Below are 11,593 nucleotides of genomic sequence, written 5' to 3'. Positions count from 1 at the left end.
TTTTAATCCACTGTATAGACTTCGATCCACGCGCAACTCATACTATAAGTTGAATCTCTAAAAGAGCTGTACGAGCAAATTTTTAGCCGACAAAATTTTGTAGTTTTTTGAAAGAAATGGTATATATCAAAAAAATCTGAACCTTATTTGATTTTTATTCACCGCTTTTATACTTTTTAATGTTTGCATTTGATTTTTTACACTATTTATGTATTTACGCTTTTACTTCAATAATTTTATTTATGCTTTGCAATTAACGTAATCCATTTAACATCTTCTCGGCGATATATGACCTTTTTGTGTCGATTCGCCGTAAAACCCAACTCATTCATTCATTGTCCTTGTGTGTTGACTTTGTGTGCGCGCGTGTGTGTATCCTTATTGTTCGTCTTGTCCTTATGTGTTGGCTTTGAGTGTGTGTGTGTGTGTGTGTGTTGTTCGTTTTGTCCTGATGTGTAAGCTTTGAGTGTGTGTGTGGTGCACGCGTTTGCGTGCTGGGGGTTCGTTTTGAGGAGGCTGCGCTTTTGGTGCGTGGCACTCCCTGTTTGATATTTTTCTTTGTTTTTTTTGAGTGTATTGGTCATAGTTACATCCAGGTGTCTGACACGATCGACGCATTTTACGTTACACCCACCAACGTTTACACTTGTGATGTTATCTGGTTTCATACATAATTATTTCAGCTTTAGACTGATTCATTTTCACTTTTAAAGATTGTCATCCATTTTATGATTTCATTAAGACAACTGTCGAGTTGTGGAAAAACAGTTGTCTCATTTTGAGAATTTCCCGCTTGAATTTTTAACGCAATTTTGTGATCATCCGCGTATCCATAGAGATCGGCTGGATATTTCTGCACCACTCGGTTGAGAGCCGATATATACAGGGTAAAGATCACAGGACCGGCATAAGAACCCTGCGGGACATCAAACCTCAGTGGCTCCGTGTCAGATGCCAGGGCTTTCTCAGGGGGTTTTGGGAAAAAGGCCCCTGGTCATATTGGGAATTTTTAACGCGGTAAATTGTCAAATTTTGGGAAAAAATACTGACAAATTAAGTGAGTTTTAATAATAATATTATTAGTTTAAATCTTCAGTTTCAAATGTTACTGGTAGACAGTTATCCCCTTGTGAAATTTTTGAGATTTTTTTTTCAGGATTGGTTCCAATATTGCCTAAAATACAGTAACTCTTTATTTTTTCCCTGCTAAAGTTTTGTGTTACAGTTTTTCACCAAAGTTATAACTGAAAATATCCCAAAAAAAGAATGGCAAAGTGCGTGCATTTTCGAGTGTAAAAACTGGATCGCGATATTATGTGACAATTGATTTTAATGGTATAAGAACTACCTGTCAAATGTTTTTTGGGGACTTAATTCAATTAAAAATTTGTGTTTTTATGCATTTTGAGAGGTTTTGCATACAAATCATACATTTCCCTTTAGCAAAATCTTGTAATTATTTTTGCCGAGGTTGCAGACGGTCCCTGTTACTAAAATAGAAATGAGTTTTTTTTCCAACATTTTGTTTGATGTACTTGGCAAACAAAACTAATTGTGCAAAAATTATTATTGAAAAACAAGAATGTAACTGATTTCAGTTGGGAAATTTTTCATTGGATTGGGAATTTTTTGCTCCAGATTGGGAAAAATAGAGCATATTTGGCATTGGGAATGGGGCCGAATATCGGCCCCTTGAGATAGGGTGGAAAAGCCCTGGATGCTGACTGTTGGACTAAAACTTTCATTGTTCTGTTCGTGAGATAAGATTCTATCCATTTCAAGGAAGTGCTCTGTATACCAAATTCATCTAGAAGGAAGCCTGCCCGCTTAGCTCAGTAGGGAGACCGTTGGTCTACGGATCACGGGGTCGCAAGTTCGATCCTCGGGCAGGGCGTATGTTCTCCGTGACGATTTGATATGAGACATTGTGTCTGAAATCATTCGTCCTCCACCTCTGATAATTCATGTGGGGAAGTTGGCAGTTACTTGCGGAGAACAGGTTTGAACTGGTACAGAATCAAGGAACACTGGTTAGGTTAACTGCCCGCCGTTACATGACTGAAATACTGTTGAAAAACGGCGTTAAACCCAAAACAAACAAATCATCTTGAAGGATTTGAATCAGCATCGGGATATCGATGGTATCGAACGCTGCACTCAAATCGATCATGACCACGATTGTTGCTTGATTTTTATCAATGTGTGTGTGTGTTTGTTCGGTGTCCCGCACTGGGTTCGATCCCCGGCCGCGTCATACCAAAAATGTAAAAAATGGTACTAGCAGCTTCCTCGCTTGGCGCTCAGCATAAAAGGGATAGTGCTAGGACTGGTCAGCCCGGTGTCAGTATAATGTGACTGGGTGGGGACTCATGTCACGTGTCTACGACGTGATATTCCAGTGAGACAGCACTATAAAGTTGGGCATTGTGCTCACGGCTAAAAGTAGACACGGTCGTTTATATGACTGAAAAAATGTTGAAAAAGACGTTAAACCCGAACACACACACACACACACACACACATTGATAAAAATCAAGCAACAATCGTGGTCATGATCGATTTGAGTGCAGCGTTCGATACCATCGATATCCCGATGCTGATTTAAATCCTTCAAGATGAATTATCAATGGTTTCGAAAAGATCATTATACATTTTGACCATTGCTGTTTCAACCCCATGATATTTTCTACTGGCACTTTGGTAAGCTGAGAGGAGATTGTTAGCTTCAGTATGCTATTTGTTATTTAAAATGATAAACAGTTACTGATACGAGTTGTTTAAAAACATCGGTTTACAGTATTTATTACATTCTAGTGAAAATGGTGTCAATTTAAGGTTTCTCTTAATACATGAACGTCTGTCTCATAAAAGTTATGAAATTAGAAATCTTGCAGACTGTCAACATTAACAATAAGTCTTGACAAGTAACATTTTCACTGCTGGATTGTGACAGTGTATGTTTGATGTTCAACCTTTTCCAGTCAAATTAAACGCTCTCGTTTTTTAATGCGTCTGGCAGCACAGGACACTATGATCCCAATGAGCTGCTTTATTTCTGTTTTCTTCTGTTTTGTCAGGCCGTTTATAGCGTTTCTCTTGATATTCTGTCTGCGTAGTGGGCTTTTATTCAACTTGTCCCGGTATTCGGTCTGATTCTTAATGCAATTTATTATCCCGTTTTCCCAGTTAAAAATGCAAATCCAAGGACAAAAATGCAATTTGAAATGAATAACTGATTTACCAAAAAAATAGCATTGGTACTATTTTTTTCGCACACACAAAAAAAAACATCAAAATATTATTTTAGGATACCATCCTTAGACACATGTGTCTGCACCTCGGGGAAAGGTAGATAAATGATTCTGCTGGCATATTGTGTATTTGTAGGTTAAAGCCTGTAGAAACACATAGATGAATAAATAACTACAAATTTGTCCACATGAAGTTCTTACAACATAAAACCCGGTTGTCGTAAATTCTCGCGCCCAGAGCTTTTTCCTTCGGATGTTAATCTTTGTAGATTCAGTCATTTTCGACATTTTGCAACTATTATAATAAAAGTTATACTCATTGCAGTCTCAATTATTAAACCTTATCATGCTGGACACGACTGTGTTTGCCTTTGTGTCCAGTGCAGATCATGATCAACCTGCACATCCATGCAGTCTGATCTTGATTTGCACTGTTCGCCATCCAGTCAGTATCATTTTGGTATGAACCTCTTTTTTAACAGTTAAAGGTTCTGCACAAACTGAAAAAGGATAATCGAAATTAACCGCGTAAGAGTTAAAACGCCTTCGTCTTCAGGATTTCTGTCTCGTTGCAACTTACAATATTTACTTATACTTATCTTTTCACATCAAACGCAGATAATATCACCTTGTAATCTTTTAAAATTGTAAATGAATTTAAAACCGCATCTCTTTTCTAGAAGCAATAAAATCTTAAATGTTATGTATTAATTAATTCTACTTAAGGAAGTTTAACTTATTTCTATGATAAAATATTGACTTTGCATGGATAACTGCAAAACGTGTTGTGATTTCCCAAGATAAAACGAATGTCTTTACCTAGTTTTTGTAGGGTTGGCCAAGTTATAAAATTGTATGTCGATATTCTATATCGGTATGTCACACTGTATGTAGAAAATGAAACTGGAAACTGTCTCTATGAGAATGAACGAATGCAGGTGCAACGCGCCAAGACTGTTTTTTATGATGTTTTCTAAATCAAAACATGGTTCTCAAGAAAATGTCAACCCAATACAGTAGTTATTACACTCCTGAAGGCAAAACCAATTCACTGATTTATGTGTCTGTATTAAACTAAAAACAAGTTTGACGCAACTAACCTTACATTGAATTAACATTTATTGCATTTTATTTATTCATTTTATTATTATTATCTTTATATTGATAATACTCAAAACTGATTATTTGAAAAGTTTCAGATAGGTCTCTGTTTGTTATTTTATTCAAATGTGTTAAAGTGCCTTTAAAGTACTTAAATTTGATTTGGGCTTATAAACAATACTTTAATTTGATTTTGACTTCTTTGGCTCGTAAACAATACTTTACTTTGATTTTGACTTTTTTCGGCTTACCTGAGCACGAAGTACTCATGGTGAGCTATTGCAATCACGCTTTGGCCGCCGTGCGTGCTTTTGTCGTCAACAATCTCTTTAAACGATATATCCTCGTATATCACTGAACGATTTGATGAAACTTGGCCTGAATGTTCATTAGGTGGCCTACTATCCAGGGTATTTCAACGTTTCGGTTGGTTGCATATAGGGGCTGCGGGAGCTAAAATAAAAATAAATCTTAAAACGACATCTCAATAACTGCTGCTCAGAGTTTAAAATAATTTCACACAACTGGTTTTTATGTAGCCTTCTATGAAGATTATTCAAACTATTTCGATTCACTAAAAACATGGCCGCCAGAGGGTGTGGTCAATAATCCTTTTATATAGTTAAAACATAAAACATGTCCGCTTAAAAGCGTTTGTTTATCGTGGAAACTGAAAAATTTTGTGTATGAAATTGCTGGCCCGATTTTAAGCTCACCAGAGTACGGAGTACTCATGGTGAACTATTGTGATCACGCACTGTCCATCGTACGTGCGTGCGTTCTCCCGTCCGTCTTCCAACAATCGTTTCAAACGACGTCTCCTCCAATGTATTAAAATATGCTGATAATTAACACAAATGATTTCTGGGTGCCCTTTTAAATTGCTTAGATTTTTCCAGTTCATTGATCATATCACTATAATTAAAAATCGGTTTTCAGCTATTTCTTTGCTGAAGCAATTATAGGTCGAGTTTTGACATTTGGTTTGACTGTCCACCGTAATTATACAAATTGTTGCCCTAGGGTCAGACTGGCAATGGCCCTGAGTGTGAGATGTATTTATTTTGTTATTTTGTTGGATTTAACGTTACACCGACTTAATTATAGATCATATGGCGACTTTCAAGCCTTGATAATGGAAGAAGACCCCAGGTGCCTCAGTCGTGCATTATTCATTCCGAGCGGTCATCTGGATAGAACCGTCAACCTTTCGTAAGCCAGCTGGATGGCTTCCTCACATGAAGAGAGTGAGAGAAGTAAATACTAGTACTATATACTTATATGTAAGAACTTCAAACATTGTTTTGCTGAATCCATAATACCTAGAGCCTTGATATTTGGCAAGTGACATCAGGGTTTGACTATCTACCATCATTATTCAAATTATATCTCTAGGTTCAAAAATGGTCACGGCCCTTGGTGTGACATTTATATACAAAATGCTTATATATATGAAATTTTGAAAATCGTCTTCTCTGAAGCCATGATAGCTAGAGCTTAGATAATTGACATGTGATATAAGGGTATTCCTTTGAGTCTCTGTAACACTTGTTCAAATTATCGTTCTAGGCTTAAAACTGGACAGTGTGTGCGACATACACTTACAATAGGCTTATATATATTTTATGAAAAAAAATCAGTAAAATCCTTGTGCAAGTATAAAATACATAAAAGTTCACTTTCTAAGGAAAAACAGCAGCAGACTTCTGCGGGGTTTTTTTTAATAACTTTAATTTTTCACTGAAAGCGCTTTCAATTGTACATATCTTCAGGTAGTTACATTTTGAAATAATACAATGACGCAATGTTATATAAAAACAATACGGGAAACGTCGTAAAAACACGTGCACGGCAAACTTCTAATAATGTATAATGCATCTTAAGAATACCCTGTGTACACGAATAAAACTTTTAAGCAAGAGAGACAGATACTGTACCATTCAAAAAGATGAGATAAAAGGTGTTGTTAAAACACATTTATGCTCGATATATATGTTAAGGAATAACATTAGGATAATTGAATTACATGTAATAAATAGAAAAAGGGGAAACTCCACAGGTCGCTCAACACAACAAAAACGAAAATGTTGCAGGCTCGGTTTGATTGAGCCTGTTCGTGGACGGTAGTGGAAATATGCTACCGTCCACGCCCTCTAGCCCCGGTTGAGCAGAACTCAACATTTACCATGTTAAAAGTACAAAAAACAATTTCGAGACATCCGCAGATGTGTTTCATACGGCGGTGCACATGTGAACCTTCATGTATACTAGTGTGTAATTCCCTGAAAAGCGGCGTATGGTCCCAAGTTAAAATAATGGGTTTGCCTAAACGAGGGAAAACAATGAGCAGAACTAAACAAACTGGAATTTAGAAAGGGGATCTGAGGTTATGGAGCCTGCATATCACAGCAACTGCCAAAAGACAAAATTAAAAAGCAGGCGCCATATCCAAGGGGTGATTATACAATACCCAAAGCTATAAAAGCGGGAGTATTGGAACCACCCAGGCCGAAATGCTCATGTTCAGAAACTAAACAAAACCAATAACACGACATAAAAGTCGTGCTGAACGATCTGAAAAGATCGAAATATAACAGCCCTGATTGAATGTACGGGGTGACTTTTTACGGCCGCCACACGGCACAAACAACGCTGCTGTGATAATAAATAGAAAAAGTAGAAACTCCACAGGTCGCTCAAAACAACAAAATCGAAAATGTTGCAAAAATTTAAATATCAATTTTGGATACTGTACAAAAATAGAATTACTGGCAATATCCGGTTAAAGCACCCTGGGAGAAGATTACTGAAATGATCGATCTGGATCATTGAGGCGCTGGAATGACGCTTGCATAGTAGTATAACCTATACTTACCCATCATGCTCGGTTTCCCATTGCAACTGTCAGTCTGTTATTTACAGCACTGCAAAAGGCTTTCTAGCCGTTGTAAATTGTCAGTGCTTTTACTGTATCAAGACGTCCTTGTATGTAAAATAGCTTCCTCGCTATTGTTTCTACTGCATGTAGATGTACTAACAACTGCTTACTTATTAAATGTTATATAAATAACAATTGGACCTGTCTACCAAATAGTTGGTTTCAGTGTACGGGTTTTTGTTTTGCTTTTTTGCGCTCTCGATCTACCTTTGGTCCTACCTTTTTACTTTCATGTTGTTTGTGCAAATCCGTTCTATATTTTTCTGGATTTGACCTTCAGGTGATGGATCAACAGGTGGTTCAACTATGGTATCATCCTGTGAACTATCTGAAAATAAGTCGCTAATAAATGCAACAGTTTCAGGTTTTAGTGTTCTCCCCGACGTCTGTCTTTGAGCAGCTGTTAGGTCTTCGTCAGATGTTGAAGATAACATCAATGGGTTTTCAACATAGCCCGAACGTGCAGATGTGGGTTTTCAACATAGCCCGAACGTGCAGACCAGTTTTTTCGAGAGGTGTCGATTCAGCCTCATCGTCAACAGCGGAACTTGTAACGTCGTACCAGCGTCAGTTACCTCGGGCTGTAAAGTCCAATTGTCCAGGTTACCGGATACTGGTCCCGGCTAAGGGTCAAAGAGGGGTGTTGTGAATCTGTAATCTGGTGGCCCTTGTAACGTGTACACAGACCATAGCAGATCAAAGAAAGTCTCGTACTTCCTTTCCTTGACCTCTGCTCTCCACATTACCTCTGCCAAGTGATCTTCCCACTGCGTAGCTTGTGTTCCTGACATTTCCCGGAAATAGTCCTTCGCATGTGTTAACGCACCTTCGATTCTATTCGTGTGTACAGTAATGATTTCACCAGTTTCCAAATTCTTCTATTCCTTCTTTAACGCATATTTGTGCAGTACAGAAAACTTCTTGTAGGCATTGGAAAAAGAGATCAATATAATTGTACCTTTACTAATCCTACCAGGTGTTCTGTATTATAAAAGTGCTTCTATTGTGACATTTTGATACAAGCAAAACTGTATTATCTGCACTATAAAATACTTACTGGTATTTCATTTTATTATCGGCTTGCTAAAAATAATTTTTACCATAAGTAAGTTGACAAAATCATAGGAACCAGCGGTTCAGGGGTAAATCAAACACATATAAATAAATCCTAAACGATTTTGTTGTGCAAAAATGTATAATATTGTGTCTTAAACCGTTTTCGTTTTCTACTCTATTGTGTAATTGCAAGGGAAGTAAACTAATAAATATCTTTGCTTTAAAGTACTAGCCCAAGGCAAGAGTTGACATTCTTTGTGGATCACAACTTTGAATTAAATATTAAAATTTCTGTTATTGATAGCAAAACTATCATACATTGCACATTTGTGAAATCATTTTTGTTAATTTCAAGGACTTGGAAATCAATTTCTAGACTTTATTTAATGTATTTCTATCAATGAAAATGTTAGGGTCTATCTCTACTTCTTGTAACTATCCCAAATCGTTTAACGCGCTATAAGCCGTCCAACCGTCACTGTAGATTGTAGATCCTCATTGTACATGCCGTTCAATAATTGGGATCAACACTGCGGTTCTCCACTGGTTACAATATAATGGTATTGGACGTCCTTTCCACCAACCCAAACACCCGTACCTTTTATAATAAGAAAAACTTACTTAGGCTTATTGTAGCATGTTACACAAACAAAACAAAAATATATGCCTTAGGCTACGTAAACACACGGCAACTTCATGTTAAATTATTCTTTTTACTTTTTATTAATTTACAATGACCTAGCGTTAGTGTGTGTGTGTGAGGGGGGGGGGGGGGGGGGGGGGGTGCAGTAAGCACATCACAAAATTATGTATGTAACTACAGAAAAATGTTGAATTTCGAGCATTAAACATTAATTAAATGAAGCTACATCATATTTTAAAGAAATGCACACGTACCTTTAATCTTTCGTTTGGATTTCCTCTGTGAAATTTCACCCGGTCCCCGAAAAGAAATTCATCAATTTCAACTTTACCTGTCAACTTCCGGTGTTTTATATTCCTGTTAAAGTGCTCTTTAAAAAGCTCTCTTATGAACAAAGCCCAATCTACTTCTGTAAATTTGTAGTTAACACCAGCAAATGAAGTCGTTTGGCTAAACGACAAACTGTCAGTGTAGCATTTTATGAACATAATAATGTTCTGAATACAAAGTTTTGATGCTTCGGAGAAGGGGTATGTCCTGATGGCAATCTCATGGTTGCGGTTTTTGTTGCACCGTAATGTAGCACCTGACATTCTACCGGCCAGCTGGCTTACTCACATAGTCCCTGTACATGTAGAAGACCCACTAGAAGCTTCATTTGAGAAACGATTATTTGTATAAGGGATGCATCCAAGCAGCAGATCATTCCTTATGAGCCATTTATTGAGACTAGCATCATCCTGATTCATCAGCGTGAAAAAATGTCCAAGGATTATACAGATCACTGATGCTTATTTCGTCTGCATTTACAATTCTGTTACAGTATTTTCCAGCATTAGGAGTTGGAGAAGACTGGTCGTCCACGTCCATCTTGCGAAGCGTTTGCTTTATTTATGAAGACTGGCCACGAGGTTGGATAAAGCATGCAATTTTACATAAAGCGGGTAAAAGGAGTGGTTATTTATTAGTAAGGGGTTCTAGAAGGGAAAATGAATATAACCAACTTTAATCATTCGAAAATATCGTAAATTGGCAACATGAACTTTAGCGTAGAAGGAATCTTACCCTGTTGAAATGTGTAGTTTGAAGTGTGTGTTAATTCCGTCAGTAATACTGTATACGGAACGTTTATATTTTGTATAAAAAGAAATATGCCCCGGATAATTTGAGTACCTTTAGAATATTAATCGGATGATATGTCTAATGTAAGATAAGTGTACATCTCCTAAATAAGCCTATACGGAATGAATTTTGTTCCGTAAAAAACACTTGAAACGCAAGCTTGAGCGGAAATGGCGTAAATCTAAACTAACAATCGAACATCAAATTGATAGGGACCAATGTGCTACCATGAATAAACTCCTAATTCAGGCCCGAACCGATTACTTCTGTGAGAAGGTGAAGTCATGTGGCACTGACCACAAAAGTTTGGCCGAGATAACCAAAAAATCTACTAGGAGACAGCCATGATGCTTCCCGTCCCTCTAACTCATCATCAAGGGAACTTGCGCAGAAGTTTAGTGACTTTTTCATCGAGAAAATTTAAAACATTAGGAAAGACATTATTTCGCACAGCCAAACTGATTGTGATTCAGTTGACTTGCATTGTTCAAAACACCATGAAGTAGCAAACTGTCTTATTGATTTGGCTCCTACAACGATAGAAGAGGTAAAACAAATTATACAAAAATCTCCGAACAAATCCTGTGAACTTGACCCTTTACCAACATGGCTTTTGAAGAAATGTCTCGATGAGCTCTTGTCGTTGATAACAGACATCATAAATACATCAATGGAATTAGGTTATGTACCAAAAGAGTTCAAAAGTGCTAGAATAAGACCCCTGCTTAAGAAACCAGGTCTTGAACCAAACATTCTAAAAAACTACAGGCCTATGTCTAACCTCCCTTTCATTTCAAAAATCTTAGAAAAGGTAGTAGATGCGTGTCTTGAGCAGCACTTGAGTGAAAATAAGCTACATGAGGGACTGCAGTTTGCTTACAGAAAGTTTCATTCAACTGAGTCGGCTTTGATAAAGGTTCAGAATGACATCCTCACATCTCTCGATCAAAATTCTATAACAGTCCTCGTGCTACTCGATCTGTCTGCAGCTTTCGACATCAAACACTGTTACACCGACTCAAACATCATTTTGGAGTCACAGACAAAACACTTGCATGGATGTCATCATAACTCAGTGACCGCTATCAAACTGTGTGCATTGACAGTGAGTTGTCGACGCCTATGTTGATGAAGTACAGTGTGCCCAAGGGATCAGTGCTTGGTCCAAAGAACTATATCATGTACACTAAACCCGTGGGTGCAATATGCAGACGTCATGGACTTCTTCACCATTTCTACGCCGATGACTCTCAGTTATACCTATCCTTTAAGCCAATAGAGGCTGTGGCTAGAAGTGAGGCTTTGTGCCGCATTGAGAGCTGTCTGTGTGAAATTGTCTCGTGGATGCATTGCAACATGCTGAAACTCAGTGCTGATAAAATGGAGGTAATGCTATTCACATCAAAGCGTAACTCCAAGAACATTGATGACGTCTCTGTGAAGGTCGGTGACTCTGTGATAAAATCCACAAAATGTGTTAGG

Source organism: Mercenaria mercenaria, chromosome 4 (genome assembly GCF_021730395.1).
Source record: "Mercenaria mercenaria strain notata chromosome 4, MADL_Memer_1, whole genome shotgun sequence".
Classification (NCBI taxonomy): domain Eukaryota; kingdom Metazoa; phylum Mollusca; class Bivalvia; order Venerida; family Veneridae; genus Mercenaria; species Mercenaria mercenaria.
Note: the sequence above shows the minus strand (reverse complement) of the source record.